Here is a 22,946-nt window from a genome sequence, read left to right on the forward strand (position 1 = left end):
ATATAAAAATAATGTTTAATGGAGTATATTAATAATAATTGTATTAGAAAGGTTTGTGTTAGTTATATTTGTATTAGTTATGTATAGATTATTTCTTTTATATTATTTGGTTTGATGTATTAAAAATAGTATGTATTGTATAAAATTATTTATTTACAAATATATCTTCCATCATTATGGTGGAAAACATGTAAAAGTGTTTTTGAAGGGTAATTGGTCTTTAATCATGCTAATGCATGCATTAAATTCTTTTTGCATTACTAATACTTAGAAATTCATAGTATTTGTAATACACTATTTAATACACAATAGAGTGTAAAATGTACCAAATAAAAGACTAATAATACCTAGAGTTAATGCATGCATTATTCTTGCTAATACACTCTACCAAACGACCCCTAAGGGCTTGTTTGGAAGGTCACCCTAGTAATTGGATTTGGTGGAATTTGGTGTAATTACATTGTTTGTCCTGTTTTGTTGATCATGTAATTACCTGATCAACAAGTAAGTGAGTGTAATTGGCAGGGTGTAATTACACTCTCCAATTCACAGGGAGGCTGTGAATTGCTGGTAATTACATAGTGTAATTACAAGTTGATTGCTTTTTAATTTCTTACTTTTATTTCTATTTAAAATTTTTTCGTTTTAGTGTATTTTTATTTTTATTATTTTAAATTCTTTTTATTTTTATTATTCTAATATATTCTAAAAATATTTTTTATTATTTTTATTTCATTTCCTTCTTATTCTCAACATTTACATTCACATGATTTCATGCAATTTTTCGTATTATCTAAAAAAGTATTAGTATAATTTTGTTAGTAAATAATTTTTAAATTAAAGTTGAATTCGTTGTTGAATAAAGTTATGGACTTACGTTTTCATTTTCTTTTAAATCATATTTATGTATGTTATGTTGAAATTTGACATAAGAGTATCATGTTAAATTTTTGTTTTGAATTTAGAACTTATGTTATATTTCAATTTCATTTGTTTTAGGAGTATTGACTCGATATTTTACATTGCAAGCTATTTTTTTAAGTTAGACTTGATAGATTATCTTTTTGTCAAATGTTTTATAATTTTATGACATTATGTTTATAATATTAATCTTTTTGTCAAACATGTATTTTTTGATGTTCATATAAATTCTGTATATTTAGTTTTATGATTAATTTAATTAAAATATACTAAATTGAAAAAATAAATCAATTATTTTTTATAATATTAGTTAAGAGCATATGTTATCAATTAATAATTTTTTAAAAGACAATATATATATTAAATATTCAATTTAATATCATTTATAAAGGCCCTTATTTGTCTAATATAATTTTTTAATTTAAATAATTAATTTTTATTTTTAAAATTCAATAGAACCTTATGATTACACTTGTGCAACCAAACAGTAAACTTATAATTACAATGTGACAAACAAACAGGTCAACGTAATTACTAGGCTAGGAATTACTATCCTAGTAATTACACCAATTCCAATTACCTGGTGGCTTTCCAAACAGACCCTGAGTGTTTTGACTAAAAAGTTTTTGAAGGCGTTTGAATTGACTTATTTTAAAATTTTACCCTAAAATAATTTGTCAAAAATATTTGGGAAGTTATGACCAAACACTAAAGTAGCTTTTGATATTTAAGATCTTTTTTATTTTTGGAGTTGTTTGAAAAAAAAAGTGACAGCTTATAAGCTAAAAAAAGGTCGATCCAGACACATCATTTGACTATTAGATTCTGTTTTTAAAATTTTTTGGAGTTATCTCATAAAGACAAAAAGTATTTTTAAGTATTTTCTTTTTCATTTAAAAAGTACAAAAATAAGTTAAAAGTCAAAACTCAACTTATGATTTTTATTTTTTAGCTTATAAGCTATTGAAAAATAAATTCAAACACCCCATAGTATTAACAAATAGGCATTTATGTCATCTCCCAACATTTCAATACTATCACGACCCAAAAATGGACGTGATGACACTTGTCTATTCCTCTAAGACAAGTCAGTCTCAACCCAACGAAAACAAATGAAATGAAGAAAACAGTAAAGCAAGAACAAGACAAAGGCGGAAAACTTATTAATTCTAAACAATACCCTAAAACCTAGTTGTTATGTGTACAAGCCACTAATGAAAATACAGAATTCGAAAGATAAATACAAGTCTCAATCTTTGTTTTTCAAATAAAACAAAGCTTTAGGGAAAAAGGAAAAGAGGACGCGCCAAGACGACAAGCGTCTACCTCTCAAATCCTCCAACGAGCCTCGAATGTCATGAGAAGAAGAAGAAGAAGATCACATGGGTTCGGGCTCAAAACCTACACAAGTGTAAAAGCAAGCGGTGTGTACCAACAACATGGTACCCAGGAAGAAACCTAATAAACAAGGCATCTAGCTAGAAATTGAATACCCCTTACACTCCAACCAAACCTCCTCAAACTACAATCTACACAAAAATCGGACCAACCTAGCAATTCTACAATGCACGACTCACTATGCCTAATATCCACGGCTCAACAATCACAATCAACAAGCAAATGAATCAAGTTGTAACATCATATATTACGCATATGCTAGTTCTATTCATATGATACTTGACATAGACATATCATATAGGTGAGGGACCATGTATATAAGATTAGTGTTAGTTTAAACTAGCTTGGAAGGTGGTGTGATGCCTTGCACGTTTCAGCATACCAAGTTAACCCTGATAGAAGTATTTAAACTCGAGATAGTAAAGTGGTAATTGAGTTTAAAGCTCAAAGAAAAAAGGATCAATATTTAGAGAGTGGATTAATATAAGTGAGTTGCTTGCTTGACTTAACTAAGTTAGTAGGTGACAAGTAGGTGCATCACCTAGTTAAACTTGTTGACCAACTTAAATGACCAAGTAGGTGCATCACCTACTAAGATTCTTTGATCATATTGGGCCAAGTACACTACCACCTACTTGCATTAATTCTGGCCCAACTTGAGTAGAAGAATAAGGGATAAAATGGATCAGATTTAGGCCTATGTTAATGGACTCACTTGAGGCCCAAACTAAGTTAAATAAAATAAAAATGAAATTAAAACCAAGCAGCCAAATCTGCCAAGGCCCAATGTAAGTTAAGCCCAACTAAGGAAAAGGGCAAAGTAGGTAAAATCACCTACTTTGACCTTTTGAACAACTTGATGTACATAAGCAGGTGCATCACCTACTTGACCAATTAGTGGCTGAAAATGAAGCTAAAAAGAAGGAGGTTCTAGAGGATATTTTTAAGGGTCAAGAAAGCTCAATATAAGATAAGAATTGGTTGTTATTTCCACTCCTTTTAACACATAAAAAATGAGAATTAACTCCAACACTCTCTCTCTCTCTTTTCTCTTAGGGATTAAAACAACAGCCTTAAAATTTCTTCTAGGGTTCTTGAAGAAACCCTCATATTTGCAAGACAAGGTAAGTGAAAACACTTATGGATTTAGCTTAATTCTCCAATGGATGATTAGGAAAACATGTTAATTTATGCTCCAGTATAAGTACAAAGGCAGAATGTTTCCACAAGCTACTTGTTAATCCCTGAGCATACACTCTGGACGTGGCTGGTACTCGAGAACCATTGCAAACCCCAAGCGAACCCTTGGCCTAGCTGAATACTCAGCGGAAGACTTACTCAACAATAAAAGAACTTTAAAAGTAAAGTTTAAACTCAATGTCTCAAAATAGATACTCAGAATATTTTATGTAAAATATTCATTGGCCAAAAGAGGCAACTCAAGTCTTTAAACATTAAACACTAGAAATGAAAAGACTTCTCAACTACTACTGTCTATCTATCTATAAAGCCTCTAACAACTATGATGGAAGTCGGGACAAGACCACGACATCCTAACTAAAATGAAAAGTAAATGGGAATCCTCCAGAAGCAAGGAGGCGCATCAAGCAAATCTGGAACTGGACTGGATCAACGAAGCACCAGTTAATGATCCTAGTATCTGCATCATGAAAGATGCAGTCCAAATGGCGTCAGTACATGGAATGTACGAGCATGTAAGGGGAACATTGAGCATAACCTATAAGCTTAAATTGATAAATAGGAAACCAAACTCACCTCAACTCAACTCAGGGATACTCAAACTCAGGAATACTCAACTCATTTCAGTATAAAAGCAACAGTAGAGATACCTTATAAAGAAAGCTTTCAAAATAGTAGATAACAACTCAATGTATTTAAAAATATGATAATAACTCAGTTTGTATGTAAAGATACAAAAATAAGTCAATTTGGAAGATTATCTAATCGACAACCATCACTATGAGCTATGTGATGATACAACGTCTCGTTCATGCTACCAGAACTCTCCTATACCTGTCTGGATCATAATACATCCTCAACTAAGTGGATCCACTAAGCTATGCTTAAAAATAATAAGGATCATCTGAAAAGCATGACCCTTTTCTACCCACGTTGGCTACATAGTTTATGAGGACTTTTAGTTGTATGAACTTGTTCCCATATCGCTGCTCAATACTACTCCCAAAAATATAACTCAGCTCATATGTTTAAAAACATTTCCTCATCCTCAAGCTTTGATATTATTACTCAAAAGGTTATCTTAAAAGAGATTATACTAAAAAAAACTCTTCATGAACTCATATGGAAATCGATGTTTCCTCTCATTTTAAATGTGGAAAAATTACTCTTGGGAATACTTAGTTCTCATATATTCATTTTGAAAAATGAAACTCAACTCTCCTCATCCTCAAACTCAAGTACTCAAGTTTTAAAACAAGTTTTAAAATATTGTAAAAGACTTCTCAAAATGACTCGAAAGAACTCTCAAGACTTTATTCTTAACTCTACTTTGAATTTGAATCTGAATTATGAATTCAAGGGTTATGATTCATGTTATGAATGATCTCTTGATGTTTAAATGTACTTTAGAGTAGTTAGAATCAGTTGGGAGTGAAGGTACACTTTATGAGGACTCAGACGGAGCAATCGACGGAAAAAGGGTAGGGCAGGCGACTCTGGCGCACTGCTAGGGCGGGGCGCCAACCCCTGAACTTCAGAGACTAGATTTTGGTGCACTGTTGACGTGCCACCCTAGACCTCCTAGCGCATCTAGGGCACGCCGCCCCAGCCTCTCCCCAGAACTTTCCAACGGATTTTTCTTCTCGTTTTTGACCCTAACTCACCTAGAATCGATTGTTTTCCTCAATTTTTCCTTAGATTCAATTACGCAATACAAGTACACAAAAATCTACTTACTTTTCCTCAAGAACAACTCTCAACAATCGAAATTATAACCTCAAAATTCATCAAACATCATAAACAAAGCATGAAGAACAAAACCTCAAGAACACCCATCAAGAATTCAAATCATTCAACCTCAAGAACAAAATTACTAATGGAATTTACATGATTGGCATGTGGGTGAACGAACCCAACTCTATGAATGCTTACATACCTTAATTTTGCAAAATTCCTCTACAAATCTCACGAATCTTCATGAACGCCTTGAACCTTTCCTCTTTTCCCCTTTTGAACTCTTCTCAAAACCCTAAGCGTAATTTAGGATTGTAAAACAGACCCAAAAAATTTGATCCCAAAATATTATTAAAATCGTTTTAAGCTGATAGGATAACGAAAAAAACCAAATACCCCTCATTAATTCGGGTAACTTTCCTTAGCTGGACAAACTAACTTCAAGCAAGCATATCTCCCTCATCCGAACTTGAAATTTATCAAACTCGGTGGCGTTGGAAAGAGGATTCCAATACCCTTCATTTGATATCTTATAGGCCACCTAACTCATCGTGTACTGAAAGTTATGATCATTTGAAGTTGACCCAAAACTCACAACTTAAGCTTAACTTGAACAAATTTCAATTAGCTCTTTTCAAATTAGTTATTTTTGAATTTAGGTCTTTCTAAGGCGGGATGATACAATATCTCCCCGTTGGGAACATTCGTCCTCAAATTAGATTACTCTAAGTAGACTAAGGGTGGTAACATCTAACACCCACCTCAAACACCCAACATGCAAATTAACACAAAATTTCAACTTAAAGAGTACCAAGAAAAGAATTAGTACCTTGGTCTGGAATTTCTTCGATCTTAAAGAGATGTGGGTATCTTTTCTTCATATCTTCCTCAGCCTCCCAAGTAGCTTTCTCAACAAATGGATTCCTCCATAAGACTTTGACTGATGCTACCTACTTGGTTCTCAACTTGCGAACCTGACGATCTAGAATCCGAACATGTACTTCCTCATAAGATAGGTTGTCCTTAATACCAATATTTTTAGTAGGTATAATAAATGAAGGATCGCCCATACACTTCTTCAACATAGAAATGTGAAATACCGGATGGACTGCTACTAACTCTGGGGGTAGCTCCAACTCGTAGGCTACATTGCCAATCCTCTTGGATATCCTATAAGGACCAATACACCGGGGACTAAGCTTTCCCTTCTTGCCAAACCTCATAATACCCTTCATGGGTGAAACCTTCAAATAAACCCAATCATCCACCTCAAACTCCAAGTATCTTCTCCTAACATCTGTATAGGATTTCTAACGACTCTGCGCTGTTTTCAACCTTTCTTGAATATTTTTCACCTTCTACATAACTTAATGAACCAAGTTTGGTCCTATCAACCTAGCCTCACCAACCTCAAACCATCCAATAGGAGATCTACATCTCTCCCATAAAGAGCCTCATAAGGAGCCATTTGGATGCTAGAGTGATAACTGTTATTGTAAGCAAACTCAATGAGAGGTAAGTGATCATCCCAACTACCCTTGAAATTGACCACACACGCCCTCAACATATCCTCTTAAGTCTGAATCGTATGCTCTGCTTGACCATCAGTTTGAGGATGAAAAACATAACTAAGGTTCACCTTTGAACCTAGACCCTTCTGGAAAGACTTCCAAAATTGTGCAGTGAATTACAAACCTCTATCTGAAATAATAGACACCGAAACTCCATGAAGTCTGACTATCTCTTGAATATATAATTTGGAATAATCCTATGTTGAAAAAGTAGTCTTTACCAGTAATAAATAGGCTGATTTAGTCATTTGATCTACAATCACCCAAATCAAATCATGCTGCCTGTGAGACCGTGGTAAACCAGTAATGAAATTCTATATTGATCATCTATCACTTCCATTCTGAAAGTTCTATGTTCTGAGCCATACCACTGGGCCTCTGGTGCTCTACCTCGACTTGTTGGCAATTCGGGCACTCCGTAATACACCTCTTCATACTACTCCACCAATAGACTTCCCTCAAGTCACAGTACATATTTTTGGAACCAGGATTGATAGAATATCTAGAGCTATGAGCTTCCTCCATGATCCTCTTTATGAGTTGATACACCTTTGGTACACACAGTCTACCTTGATACCTCAATACACCATCTCCCCCTTGTTCAAAAGCCATCACTTTCTGCTTATGAACATTTGTCTTTAATTCAAGCAAAATAGGGTCTTGGTTTTGTTTCTCTTTCACTTCAGACACTACTGATGATTCAACCCTATTCATCACCTCCACTCCACCTTCATTGGAATCCATTAACTGAACTCCCGATCGTGCATGTCTGTGCAGATATTTGGTTAATTCTTTCTTGCATTCCTCAACATGGGTGGTATTACCCATAGACAATTTGTTCAAAGCATCAACAACAACATTAGCCTTACCTGGGTGATAGATAATACTCATATCATAATCCTTGAGTAACTCTAACCATCTCCTCTGTCTGAGATTAAGCTCTTTCTAACTGAATACATACTGAAGGCTCTTATGATCGGTGAACACATTTACATGAACACCATAAAGATAGTGACGCCATATTTTCAAAGCGAACACTACAGCAGCTAACTCTATGTCATGGGTTGGATAATTCCTCTCGTGAATCTTAAGATGTCTAGAGGCATAAGCTATAACTTTGTCATCTGCATCAATACACAACCCAATCCAACTGTGGACGCATCACAATATATAAAAAAACCTTGCGTACCTTCTGGTAAGGTCAAAACTAGGCAATAGTCAACCTAGTTTTCAATTTCGAAAAGCTTTTCTCACAAGTTTTAGACCATTGAAACTTAACTATTTTCTGAGTCAACTTGGTCAAAGGGGATGAAATAGATGAGAACCCCTCGACAAACCTTCTATAATAACTAGTCAATCCCAAGAAACTCCTAATATCAGTTGGCGATGTGGGTCTAGGCTAGTTCTGCATTGCCTTAATTTTCTAAGTGTCAACTTGAATCCCATCACCAGAAACAATGTGGCCTAAGAATGCTATTGACTCAAGCCAAAACTCACACTTAGAGAATTTAGCATACAACTCTCTATCCTTAAGATTTTGGAGAACTACTCTAAGATGACTAGCATGATCCTCCTCATTCCTTGAATAAATCAAAATGTCATCAATGAATACGAAAAAAAACATATCAAGATAAGGCTTAAACACTCTATTCATAAAACCCATGAACGCTGCATGAGCATTAGTCAAACCAAAAGACATGACTAGAAACTCATAATGACCATAACGGGTCCTAAATGATGTCTTTGGAATATCATTCTCTCTTACACTCAACTAATGATAGTCAGATCTGAGGTATATCTTAGAAAAACAGGTGGCACCCTGAAGTTGATCGAAAAGATCATCAATTCTCAGAAGGGGATACTTATTCTTGATAGCAACCTTGTTCAACTGACGATAATCTATACACATTCTAAAAGAACCATCTTTCTTCCTCACAAATAAGATCGGAGCGCCCCAAGGTTAGACACTTTATCGAATGAAACCTTTCTCAAGAAGGTCCTTCAACTGCTCTTTTAACTCTTTCAACTCAGCTAGAGCGATCCTATATGGCAGGATAGAGATATGACGAGTATCAGGAATGAAATCTATACCGAAGTCTATTTTTCTCTCAGGAGGGACTTTGGGAAGATCATGTGGGAAGACCTTTGGAAACTCACTCACAACTGGAACTGACTGAATAGGTGGTGTCTTAACACTAAGTCATTAACTCAGACTACATGATAGATGCACCCCTTGTAAACTAACTTTCTCGCCTTAAGGTACGAAATAAAATGACCCTTAGGCACTGCTGAACTACTCCTCCACTCTATAACTGGCTCACTAGGAAAGTGGAACCTAACTACTCAAGTTCTACAATCAACTGAACCATAACAAGGATGAAGCCAGTCCATACCTAGAATAACATCAAAGTCCACTATATCTAACTCGACTAAGTTACAAATGGTGTCCCTGTGATTGACAAAAATAGTACAATCACGATAAACTCTCTCAGCTAGAATAGACTCACCAACATGTGTGAAAACACTAAAGGGCTCAATAAGTTGTTCGGGAATAAATTCGAACCTCATAACAACATAGGGACTCACAAAATATAGACTCACACCAGGATCAAGTAAAGCATAAACATCAAAAGTAAAGGCTTTGATCATACCAGTTACAACATCTGGTGAATTCTCTTGCTCCTGGCGACTGGTGAAAGCATACAAACGGTTCGCTCCTCCGCCTGTTCCTGAAGTACCTCCTCTAGGTGAAGCTCTATCTGGCAGAGCCACTTAAGAAGATTGGGCTCTACTGCCCCAATTACCATTACCCTGCATGTTCTTCGGGCACTCTCTCATCAGTGACCTGCTTGACCACACTTGAAGCAACTAGTGGAGCCATCACGACACGCTCCTGGGTGGTTCCTACCACACTTAGCACATGTAGGAGTCCAATTACCTCTTTGTGCCAAACTATCTTGAGATTGTGCAGGTCTAGCTCTGAAGTTCTAAGCATTCTGATTCCTGAACTCGCCTCTGTTCTTTGGTGCAGGTGCACTAGCAGACGATGGAGCAGGTCCATTTGGCTTTTGTTGAAAGGATGACCAATTTGCATTACTCTTCTGCTGCCCGGATCATTTCCTATTGTCTTAGCCTTCTTGTTTCGGAACTCTTCTCTATCCCTCAGATTATCTTCCTCAAACTATTGCACATGGATCATCAACCTTGCTATGTCCATGTCCCCTATCAACATCGCAGCCTTACCCTCTTTGCTTGACAGAAGAGATAACCCAGACACAGACAAACTCATCCTGCTCCTCCTGTCAGCAACCATCTCTGGAGCATAACATGATAGTTGGGTGAACTTGAGGTTGTTCTCATGCACACTCATTGATTCTTCAGAGTGAGGAATTCTCTTACTTTTGCCTGTCTTAGCTCACGGGGAAAGAAACACCCCATGAAGGCCTCTTTGAACACATCCCAGCTCACAATTGGTGCACCCTCAGCTCTACTCTTCTTCCATTGGTCGTACCATACTCTAGCAACACCTTCGGTTGGTATGCAGCTAGTTCCAAATGGTCAACATCTGCGACATGCATTACCTCTAACACTTTCTGCAACTCTTCCACAAGTTTTCCAAATCCTCAGTGACACTTGAACAAGTGAATCCTGGAGAATTCATCCTTAAGAACTCACAGATCCTAGATGTATTAGCCACATTCTATCGATTCCCTCTCTGTTGCCCATCTTGGTTGTCACCACTTGACTCAATATCCAGATAGCATCCCGAAACTTAGCACTAGTGACCTCTCATTGGGGTTGCACTTCTGGTGCATTGGGGACCCCTTGATCCTGAGGATCAACATTCCTCCTAGAAGGAAGACCTCAGACAACTATTTCTAGAGGCATGATCTGAAAGATACGCGTAAGCACGAATTAGAAAGAAACTTTATATAGTTGAACTCTGTCGCAAGAAAAAAGTATGAAAGAAGTGAGATAGTTCATAAATGTTGTAGCCTCTTGATTATAGATATGGCGCGCTTCACATCGATAACTAGGACTCTACAGACACAACTCCATAGACACCCTAGGACTCTTGAATTCTGTGCTCTGATACCAAATTTGTCACGTCCCGAGCCTACTCCCTAGACTTGGCCGGCATTCGAGAACCATTGTTGGCCCCAAGCGAACCCTTGACCTGGCTCAATACTCAGCGAAAGACTTACTCAACAATAAAAGAACTTTAAAAGTAAAGTTTTAACTCAATGTCTCAAAATAGATACTCAGAATATTTTATGTAAAACATTCACTAGCCAAAAGAGGCAACTCAAGTCTTTAAACATTAAACAGTAGAAATGAAAAGACTTCTCAACTGCTACTGTCTATCTATCTATGAAGCCTCTTAAAACTATGATTGAAGTTGGGACAAGACCCACGACATCCTAACTAAACTGAAAAGTAAATGGGAATCCTCCAGAAGCAAGGAGGCTCACCAAGCAAATCTGGAACTCGACTGGATCAATGAAGTGTTGGTTGATAATCCTGGTTACTTGTATCTACATCATGAAAGATGCAGGCCAAATGGCGTCAGTACATGGAATGTACGAGCATGTAAGGGGAATACTGAACATAACCTGCAAGCTTGAACTGATAAAAAGGAAAACAAACTCACCTCAACTCAACTCAAGGATACTCAACTCATTTCAGTATAAAAGCAAAAATAGAGATACATTATAAAGAAAGCTTTCAAAACAATAGATAAAAACTCAGAATATTTTAAAATACGATAATAACACAGTTTGTATTTAAAGATACAAAAATAACTCGATTTGGGATATTCTCTAATCGACAACCATCACTATGAGTTATGCGATGATACATCGTCTCGCCCACACTGCCAAAATAGTCTTATACCTTGACGGAGTATAAGATATCCTAAACTAAGTGGATCCACTAAGATATGTTTAAAAAACAATAAGGAATCATCTAAAAAAACTATTACCCTTTCTACCCACATTGGCTACATGGTTTATGAAGACTTTGAGTTATATGAACTCGACCCCAAATTGGTGCTCAATACTACTCCCAAAAATATAACTCAACTCATATGTTTAAAAAAATTTCCTCATCCTCAAGCTTTGACATTATTACTCAAAAGGTTCTCTTAAAAGAGATTATACTAAAAAAAACTCCTCATGAACTCATTTGGAAATTGATGTTTCCTCTCATTTTAAATTTGAAAACATTTACTCTTGGGAATACTTAGTTCCCATATATTCATTTTGAAAAATTAAACTCAACTCTCCTCATCCTCAAACTCAAGTACTCAAGTCTTAAAGCAAGTTTTAAAAGATTGTAAAAGAATTCTCAAAATGACTCGAAAGAACTCTCAAGACTTTACTCTTAACTCTACCTTGAATTTGAATTATGAATTATGAATTCAAGGGTTATGATTCATTGTATGAATGATCTCTTGATGTTTAAATGTAGTTTAGAGTAGTTAGAATCAGTAGGTTGTGAATGTACACTTTAAGAGGACTCAGATGGAGTAATCGACGGAAAAAAGGTAGGGGTAGGCGACCTTGGCGGATTGCTAGCGCGAGGTACCAGCCCCTAAACTTCAGAGACTGGGTTTTGGCGCACTGCTGGTGCGCCGCCCAGACCCCGTGGCGCGTTTGGGGCCCGTCACCCCAGCCTTTCCCCAGAATTTCCCAACAGATTTTTCCTCTCGTTTTCTGACTAAACTCACCTAGAATCAATTATTTCCCTAAATTTTTCCTTAGATTCAATCGAAATTCTCACTTTTTTTGAAGAACAACTCTCAATAATCGAAAATCTCACCTAAAAAATTCATCAAACTTTATAAACAAAGCATGAAGAACAAAACCTCAAGAACACCATCAAGAATTCAAATCATTCAACCTCAAGAACGAATTTACAGATGAAATTTACATGATTGGTGTGTGGGTGAACAAACCCAACACTATGAAAGCTTACATACCTTAATTTGGCGAAATTCCTCTACAAATCTTACGAATCTTGATGAACGCCTTGAACTTTTCTTCTTTTCCCCTTTTGAACTCTTCTCAAAACCCTAAGAGTAATTTAGGATTGTAAACTAATCCAAATCAGATTTGACCCTAAAATATTACAAAAAATGTTTTAAGTTGATGGGGTAAGAAAAAGACCAAAATACCCCTCATTAATTCGGGTAACTTTCCTTAACTGGGACATGCAGACTTCAGACGGGAATATATCCCTCATTTGAACTTGAAATTTATAAAACTCGGTGGCTGTTGAAAGAGGATTCCAAGACCTTTTGTTTGATATCTTATGGGACGCTTAACTCATCTTGTACTGAAAGTTATGATCGTTTGAAGTTGACCCAAAACTCACAACTTAAGCTTAACTTGAACAAATTTCAAATTAGTAGTTTCCAAATTAGTTTTTCTGAATTTAGCTCTTTCTATGTTGGGATGTTACAATAGTTCTCACTTTCCTTGTTTATTAAGATACTTTTCTCTTATTCTTTGGTTCAAGTGTGAAGGGAAGTTGAAGTTCTTGAAGATTCCAAATTAAAAAGAAAAGTTGCATAAATTGAGGTAAGTTGACTGCTCTATTTTTCTCCTTCTTATGCATGAACTCGAGTAAAGAATGATGGGTATGTTGTTATTAAGAACTCAAGGAATGGGGAGTTCAATATTTAGTTGCTTTGATAAATAATATTTGGGGTTGTTTTATGCGTATTGTTGTTTGGGAAACTTGGGTAATCTTGGGAAAGAATATATTAGGTATGTATTGGACAGAGAAAGAGGGTGTGGTGATACACATTTGTTAAGTGTTGTATGGGCTCATTGTTCATCAAAGTTAGCTACTGTTTTACAAGGTCCACAGTGTAATAGCTGCTGATTTTAGTTTATCATGACTTATATTGTAGATTAAAACCTAAAATGAGAGGTTGAATCATGATAGTTGTACTGATCAGAAAATAAGGTATGCAAGACTATTCGATTCCATATTCCTTGGCATGAAATCTGATATTTGCGATTTATATCAAGGAAGTGAATTTTCTAAGTTTTATTCCTAGTAAAGGAAACATAGTGGCAGCGTACGATCTCCAAATAGCTAACAATATTTCCCCCTCTACTTAGTGTGTATAGTTACTTCATTATATGTTTATTACTCTATACTTCTGTAATTATCCTCCTATGTGCTAGTATAGAAATGGAAATTGCAAAATCAAGTCGATTTTGTCATTTAAGCTCATAAGTAATGCATTGATGTTACATTGCTCCTTATGTCATTGTTACCGCCTTGAAGTTATTATTTTCATGTCTTCTACTATTGGTCCGTAGTTCCAAATCTCAAAAATGATTATGACCACCAAAACAACAATCTCAAAGATTAAAGAATCTAAGTGAAGCAATCTGTATAATTATGGGTGGCAGCCTAGGGGCAGAAGTGTCACGCCCCGAGGCTACCCCCTGGACATAAACACGGGACCTAGGATCACGAGTGACCCCAAGCTAACCCTGAGCTGGCATATCATAAGCATACTAAAAGATTACTGAATAAAATATACTATGCGGAAGCTTAAAACCATAATTAACTTAAAGTGGGGAATACCCAATACTGATCTGAATATATAAAAGACTATGAGTTTAATAACAACTAGAAGATCAAACTCAAAAATAAAGTTGAAATCTAATACTATGTCTGAATGAAAGCCTCTAACTGACTAGAGCTGCTAGGACATGCCCCTAGCTAACTTCTACCAAAACTGAAACTGAAGACTGGAAATAGAAGGATAACATGTCAATTGTCCTTGAAGAATGAGGACTCACCACTGATGCTGTTGAACTGGAGATCGGGAGCTGATCGAAGTGTGATCTGGATACTGAGTACCTGAACCTACATCACCAGAAGATGTAGTGCAGAGTATGCGTTAGTACTTGAAAGGTACTAAGCATGCACGATAGAATAAAGCTCAATAAGATATATATATTACTGAAATAAAGCATACTGATCAATGATATATGATAAACATAAAGAATATGCTAAACATGCCGAATATGAACTAACTGAATGTAGTGATTAAGTTTATAACATACTGAAATTGAATACCTGAACTGTAACTGATAACCTAGTCAATATAGTAGAATCTGTTTGTGGGAGCTAGTAATAACCGACATAACACCACATGACCTAAATGTGGAGTCTGATGTATATGCCCCATCAAGAGGATCTAATATACCTTGCCAAGGGTATAGAGGCATGACTAGCGTGATCACTAAGTATAATTCCCACAGAGGGGACTTACCTACAGGGGCACGTAGTTCTGGGACTATGAGGGTGACTAACCTTAGTCCAACTTGGTATTAAGCCTACTCCCAATATAATGTATAAAATCGACGAAATTGTAACAAATTGAATAGCTCGAGATTCTAACACGTTAATTGAAAATGCAACATTAAGTATTGACATGAAACATTTACCAACTGATGCGTGTATATCTGTAAAAACTGGCCTAGTAAGTGTAATTCATGAACTAAATGAATCTACACAACTAGAGTTCTGAATTTCATGCAAGGATTGAGCAATATAGTTATGAAAACGTAATATTTTGATTAGGATTAATCTAATAGCCAAATCACAACAATAATTTGAAGTTCTAGAATCCCTAGGTCTAAACATTATGAAGGGAATCAAGAATCTGACTGAATTCTAAGGACCTAATGTGTGAAAGGAATCCACTAGTGAAATCCCACATACCTAGTGACAATATTCACGGAGAAATCTTTCGATTTCAATGCAAGAACCGGAGAAACTTTGCTATGTGTTCTTGAGAAAGCTATCACCTGAATTCTCTTCTTTTGCTATAAGTTTTCGCTTGATTCAGGTGAATGATCGATTACGATAGGTTCTAATTAAGTTACTAGGCTTAAACTGACCAAAAATATGTAGTTTAAGGGTTAAACGATGTAGTTTAGGTGTCTACTACATTGGGGAAAAGACCAAAACGGCCCTACTTAAAAATCTGACGATGCTGATCACGGACCCTATGACGGACTGTAACAGGGACCACAGACCGTCAAGCGAGTCGTGATCCTTGTCCAGTAGCTGCTGGTTCTGGGCCTTCCCTTTTCGGTCCACTTCATGGACCGTGTGAAGGATTACGGATCGTGAAGGTCCTCGTGGTACTTCACCTAGGCTAGGGGCTTTACTAGCTCAACTTAACGGAAGCCACCACGGCTCGTGTGGTGGTCCTCGACCTATAAAGGTCCCGTGGTCCACCACTTCTGGGCTGGTGTGAGTCCACGGATAGGTCGATGGACCGTGGTTCCTTTCACGATCCGTGAACCCTGTTGTGGTACACCTGGTTCTGCTGGTTTTTTGCTGAAAGTTCTACGTTTTATTGTCGAGGTGTTACAATATCTCCCCCTTGGAAATATTCGTCCTTGAATGAAGTCTAAACTAGCTGGATATAGAGGGAAAGAGCTGCAACCCCTACCACTTAGTACTAGAAACTGATTTCTAACTAAACTAAGTTCCAAGAACATGCAAATATGCTGAAAATGCAAGTATAAACTGAAGGAACATGATACTAAGACTGAATATACTTAAGAGTAACTGAAAGACTGAAGAGGAACTATTACCTCAAGCTGGAATGGAATCGGAAGGAAAAAGATGAGTATACTTGGCCTTCATGGCTGCTTCTGCTTCCCAAGTAGTTCCCTCTACTGACTGACTCCTCCACAAAACCTTAACTGAAGCGACTTCTTTGTTTCTCAACCTTCGAACCTGACGAACAAGAATTTCAACTGGCGCCTTTTCATAAGTGAGACTATCTTTCACAGCTACACTTTCCAATGGTACCATGGATGCCGGATCACCCACACACTTCTTCAACAACGCAATGTGAAAGACTGGATAGACTGCTACTAGTTCTGCTGACAACTTTATCTCGTAAGCCACTTTACCAAATCTCATCACCCCCTTCATAGGTGACACTTTCAGGAAAACCCAATCATCAATTTGGAACTCCAAGTCCCTTCTCCTTACATCTGCATAGGACTTTTGGCGACTCTGGGCTGTCTTAAGTCTATCTCTAATGAGCTGAACTTTTTCCATAACATCATGAACCGAATCTGGCCCTATCAAGGCTGCTTTACCTATTTTGAACCAACCAACTAGAGATCTACATCTACGCCCATATAATGCCTCATAAGGGGCCATCTGAATGCTGGAATGGTAACTATTATTGTAGGCGAACTCTATAAGAGGAAGGTGATCATCCCAACTGACCTTGAAGTCGATCATGCAAGCTCTCAACATGTCCTCTAAGGTTTGAATGGTATGCTCTGCTTGACCATCCGTATGTGGATGAAATGTTGTGATGAGGTTAACTTGAGTACCAAGACCTTTCTTAAATGACTTCCAGAAATAAGAGGTAAATTAAGGACCTCTATCTAAGATGATGGACAAAGGAACCCCATGCAACCTGAATATCTCATTAATGTAAAGCTTGGCATAGTCCTGCGCCGAATCTGTAGTCTTAATAGCCCAGAAATGAGTGGACTTAGTAACTCTATCTACTATCACCCAAATGGAGTCATGCTGTCTGCGAGTACGAGATAAACCTGTTATGAAGTCCATATAGGAATGTTGATCTCTTGAGTCATTCCTCCTGGTCTCTGATGTTTTACCTTCACTTGCTGGCAATTGGGACACTTGGCCACAAAATCTGCTATATCCCTTTTCATGCCATTCCACCAAAAGACTTCCCGCATATCACGGTACATCTTAGTGGAGCCTGGATGAATAGAATACCTGGATTTATGGGCTTCTGTAAGGATCTGCTGCCTCAACTCACCCAGCTTAGGAACATATAAATGACCCTGGTAGCGAAGCAAACCATCTTCCCCTTGGGAGAAAACCTCGACTTTCTGCTGATGAACTGCACCCTTCAATTGAAGTAATATCGGATCACTGTCTTGTTTTTCCTTAAACTCTACTACAAATGAAGACACTGACCCATTCTGAACGGTTACACCACCATCTGATATGCTCATAAGAAAAACTCCTAAGCGAGCAAGCCGGTGAACATCCTTTGCTAATTCCTTCCTTTCTTCCTCAATATAAGCTACACTACCCATATATAGTCTGCTAAGAGCATCAACTACTAAGTTGGCCTTACCAGGATGGTAAAGTACATTCATATCATAGTATTTAAGGAACTCAAGCCACCTCCTCTGGCGAAGATTTAACTTTTTCTGGGTGAACACATACTGAAGGCTCTTATGGTCTGTGAACACATCTACATGAACACCATACGAGTAATGTCTCCAAATCTTTAGGGCAAATACTATGGCTGCAAGCTCGAGGTCATGATTCAGATAGTTCTTCTCATGCACCTTAAGATGTCTAGAAGCATAAGCTATAACCTTACCTCGTTGCATCAACATACAACCTAGGCCGACTCTGGATGCATCACAATAGATCACATAACCGTCTGAACTCTTGTTAAGTGTATAGAATTGTGTATTTCCTTGTGGTATGTGTTGGGGAGTAATAAGACTTGGTGATGGATTGACTTGTCCATATTGAATAATTCTAATAATGAAAAAGGGTTAATAAAAGCCAATGTGATTAATTATTGGCGCGTGATGTGTTAAGAATGATTTGAAAGATTTATTAATTTATTATTGACGTGGTATCACGATTGCATTGTTGTGAATTGTGCATTGTTATGGAAATGATTATCTCCTTATTATTTATGTAAACACGTCATTTGATATTTTTCTGATACATGGTTGTGACAAGTGTTATGTGAATTGAGGAAGAATAAAAAATTAACGAGGATGTATCATTTCAAGAAACATGTCGCGCGCTGTGACATATTTTATTATCGAGGGATGCCGCGACGGATTTTATTATTGAGGGACGTGTGGCACACCGCGATAGATTTTATTATCGAGGGCCATGTCACACGCCGCGATGGATGCATGGACGGATATGTCCCCCATGGGTCCCGAACTAAGAGACGGCGGGTGTGTATCATTAGGTTAGACATGCATCACTATACTTGACATTGCATTTTATTGCCTTGCACATATTTATCATTGTTGTACTAATCTGGTGTGTTGCTAATCTGGTGAGTGTCTTTCTATGGAACTTGTGATTGATGAATATTGAGCTTGTTATGGAGGATATGTAATTGTTAGAGTGTTGTTGTTGAGTTGTGTGCTATGTAAATTGTGAATTGTTAGGTTGAGTTGGTTTCATGCAGGTTGTAGTTGTGGAGGTTTGGTTGGGATGGAAGGATTACCTGTATTCCATATTACTTGACTTTTTGTTTAGGAGTTTGCTTGCTGAGTACCATGTGGTTTGGTACTCACTCCTTGCTTCTACATTTGTGCAAGTTATGAGCCCGCATCTTTGTGATACTCTCTTTTATCTTCTTGTCCGAGGCTTCCTGTGGAGATTTTTGAGGTAGCTAATTGTCATCTCAACATACCTTTTCACTCCTATTTATGATCTTGTTCTACTTTAGAGACAACATCATTTGAGACTTGTTTATTTCTTTCAAATCTATTGTAATACATTCGATGCTTGTGCATGTGACAACCAGGTTATGGAGGCATATTTAAGTTGATTATAAATTTCCGCATTATTTTATAGTATTGGACTTTTATTCTTATTTTACTTTCGCATTTATCGTATTGGTTGAGTTTTAGACTGACTTATCTTGGTATGACAAGACGAGTACCATCACTTTCATTTTTGGATTATGACAATATCACTAGCCGAAACCATTTCCCATCGGCTTTATATCACTAGCCAGAACAATTTCCTATTGGCTTTATATCAATCACTAGTTGGAACAATTTCCCATCGGCTTTATATCAAATCACTAGCCGAAACCATTTCCCATCGACTTTATATCAAATCAGTAGCCAGAACCATATCCCATCGGCTTTATAAACACTTGTCGGAAATGACCTCGGCATCACAACACTCGCCAACAAAGACCTCTGCATTATCGCACTCGCCCGCAAAGACCTCGGCCTCATAAATCATCACAAGTCGCATCACAGTGTTCACAATTAATGCACACAAGAAATATCACACCATACGGAAGAGACAACAATTTACACATTTCAAGTCCATATTCATGGTTTCAAGCATTTCATCAATCGATCAACCAGGGTCATAATAAGGCAATTCACATCATCATGTTCATTACAGAGCATTTTTCATTTCAACCCCTTTTTGTTCATTTAGATATAACAAATGGAAAATTAAACCCTTCACCTCATCCCCATTCTCTTAAACACAAGCAACGAAGGAAGCACACAAAATTTACTAGAATACAAAGTTTAGGAGATCACTTGCCTTAAATCAATCCCTTGATCCCAACAGAAATCTCTTAATTTCGATCCAAGCATCTGAACCCCAAATGTTGACCAAAGTCAATCCAAAAGGCTAAAATTCCATAATTTCAAAACTTAGGACCTCAAATCATCAATAAGACTCATAATCAAAAACTGATAAGTCGTACTGAGCAGATTTCACATTTCGGGACTAATGGAGTAGATGAAATTCTATTTTGCCACTCAAAACTCCAAAAGACACCAAAAACCATTTTCTTAACAACTTACCCTTTCAAACTCAAAACTTACTAAATTCTCAACTTTTTATTCAAAATTCAAAACCAACTTTTCAAAACTCAATCATAGAAGACTCGGGATCAATATCGGGAGGGAAAAATGATAAATTTATGAAACTTTCCAAAATATAACCAACCAGGTCATTACATTATCCACCACTAAAAACCATGTTCATCCTTAAACATAAAGAAAAAGAAGGTACCTGAAGCTTCAAAAAGCTGAGGATATATGGAACACATATCTGACTCTGTCTCCCAAGTCACCTCACTAACCGAACGATACTTCCATTACACCTTCACTGAAGAAATCTCTTTGGTTCTAAGCTTCCGGATCTCCCTATCTAAAATGACTATACGCTCCTCCTCAAAAGATAAGTCTGAACCCAACTCAAGTGAATCAAGGGAAAGTACATGGGACTCATCCAACACGTACTTTTGACGCATATCATGAAACATAGAATGCATAACTAACAAGCTAGGTGGCAAGGCCAATTTCTAAACCACCTCTCCATACGACTCAAGATCTCAAAAAGTCCAATGAATCTAAGGCTAAGCTTGCCCTTCTTTCCGAACCTCATCATACCCTTTGTAGGTGACACTCGGAGCCAAACATCATCACCCTCCATGAACACTAGAGCTCGAACTCCCTGATCTGCATGACTCTTATGTCGACTCTAGGCTGTCAACAGTTTACCCTGGATCATACAAACCTGCTCCATAGCATCTCTAAGAAAGTTTGTATCTAATGAATCTATCTCAGCAGAATTGAACCATTCGATCAGAGATCTACACCGTCTACCATATAACACCTCAAAAGGGGTCATCTGAATACTAGAATGATAATTGTTGTAGGCAAACTCTGCTAAGGGAAAATGTCGATCCCATTTAGAACCGCACACAAACTTAGAGCATGTCCCCTAATACTTAAATCGCCTGCTCGGACTGACCATCTGACTGAGGATGGAAAGAGTACTCATATCTAATCGAGTACCCAAACCATGCTACAATGTTTTCTAGAAATGGGAAGTGAACAATGAACCTCGTTCAGAGACAATAGAAATCGGGACTCTATGCAATCACATAATTTGACTAATATAAAGCTTGGCTAACTTCTCCATCGTACACTTCACTCGAACCAAGATCAAATGGGTGGACTTGGTCAACCCATCAATAACTACCAAAAGGGAGTCATAACCACCCACGGTGGTAGGTATTCCCACAATAAAATCCATAGTGATATGCTCCCACTATCAAGCATAAATAAGCATCCTCTGATATATCCCTCCAGGCTGCTAGTGCTCACACTTAACTTGTTGACAAGTCAAACACCTCGAAACAAAATCTCTAATATCCCTTTTCATACCACACCACCAATAGTGATGGTTCAGGTCATGATACATCTTCACCGCACCCAAATGGTTGGAATATCTGGAACAATGGGCCTCATTAAAAATCACTCTAATCAACTCGATCTAACACTTCAGAATTTAGAAAAGAACGAAAAAGAGGCTTTGGATTGCAATCTGGTTCTATGGGTCCCATGTACGAACCGTAGAAGCCTCTGCGAGTCGTAGATAGTATACGTAGAAAGAGGGAAATAAACTTCTAAAATCAAGTCCCAGTACTTCTTTTACAATTCAATAGTATGGTCTGTCAACTGATTTGTGAGTCATAGATAGGTCTTGTAGGTAGCTCCAGACTTGGTGAAATTTTAAGGCCAAATGTTGGTTTATACGATTGGTGTCTACAGTCTATAGATGGGTCTACGAGCGGTAGACTGTGTCTGAAAAGTTGGTCAAAATTTAGGTCTCTTATCATTTCTATGGTTGACCTGGACAGTATGTAGGTCCAAACCATAGAAGGGTTTCGATAGTTATTTTTCAAGGGCTTTTGGGTCTTTTTCTAATTCTTTTAAGCTTAAGCTGAGTTGTTTTGGTCCTAATCCTAATCCCTATATAAGTCCCTTAGACTCTAAAACTACCCATTCTTAATCATTTCCCTAAACTCCTAAATTCCCTCCAAGTTCATCTCCTTCAAATCCCCTCAAAGTCAAGGAAATCCTAATTAGGGTTTCAATCACAAATGTCTCAAATTCACCATATCAATTGGGCTTTAATCTCCAAGGTATGTTAGTATTCATCTATAGATTCCTTTCATCCATAGGGTTCCTAAAATCTCCAATTTTGTAAAGATAGATTCTCAATTCAAGTTAGGGGTTTCTTCAATCTTCATGGGTTCTTTCAAATTATGGTCAAATTGAATGTTTTCTATCTATTTATGCATGAATTGAAGTCATTACATGATTTAAAGTTAATTTCATATGGACCCATGCATGATACATGTTGTTTAGACTATGATCCGATGATGAAGATTATGAACTATGTAAGATGAATTTATGAAGGTATGCATGTTCTTTCTATGGAATTGATACAAATGATTTAAGAATTCTTTGAGAGTAAAGCAGAGATATTGTT

The sequence above is a fragment of the Solanum verrucosum genome, unplaced genomic scaffold (genome assembly GCF_900185275.1).
Source record: "Solanum verrucosum unplaced genomic scaffold, falcon-dt-bn FXZP01000299.1, whole genome shotgun sequence".
NCBI lineage: Eukaryota > Viridiplantae > Streptophyta > Magnoliopsida > Solanales > Solanaceae > Solanum > Solanum verrucosum.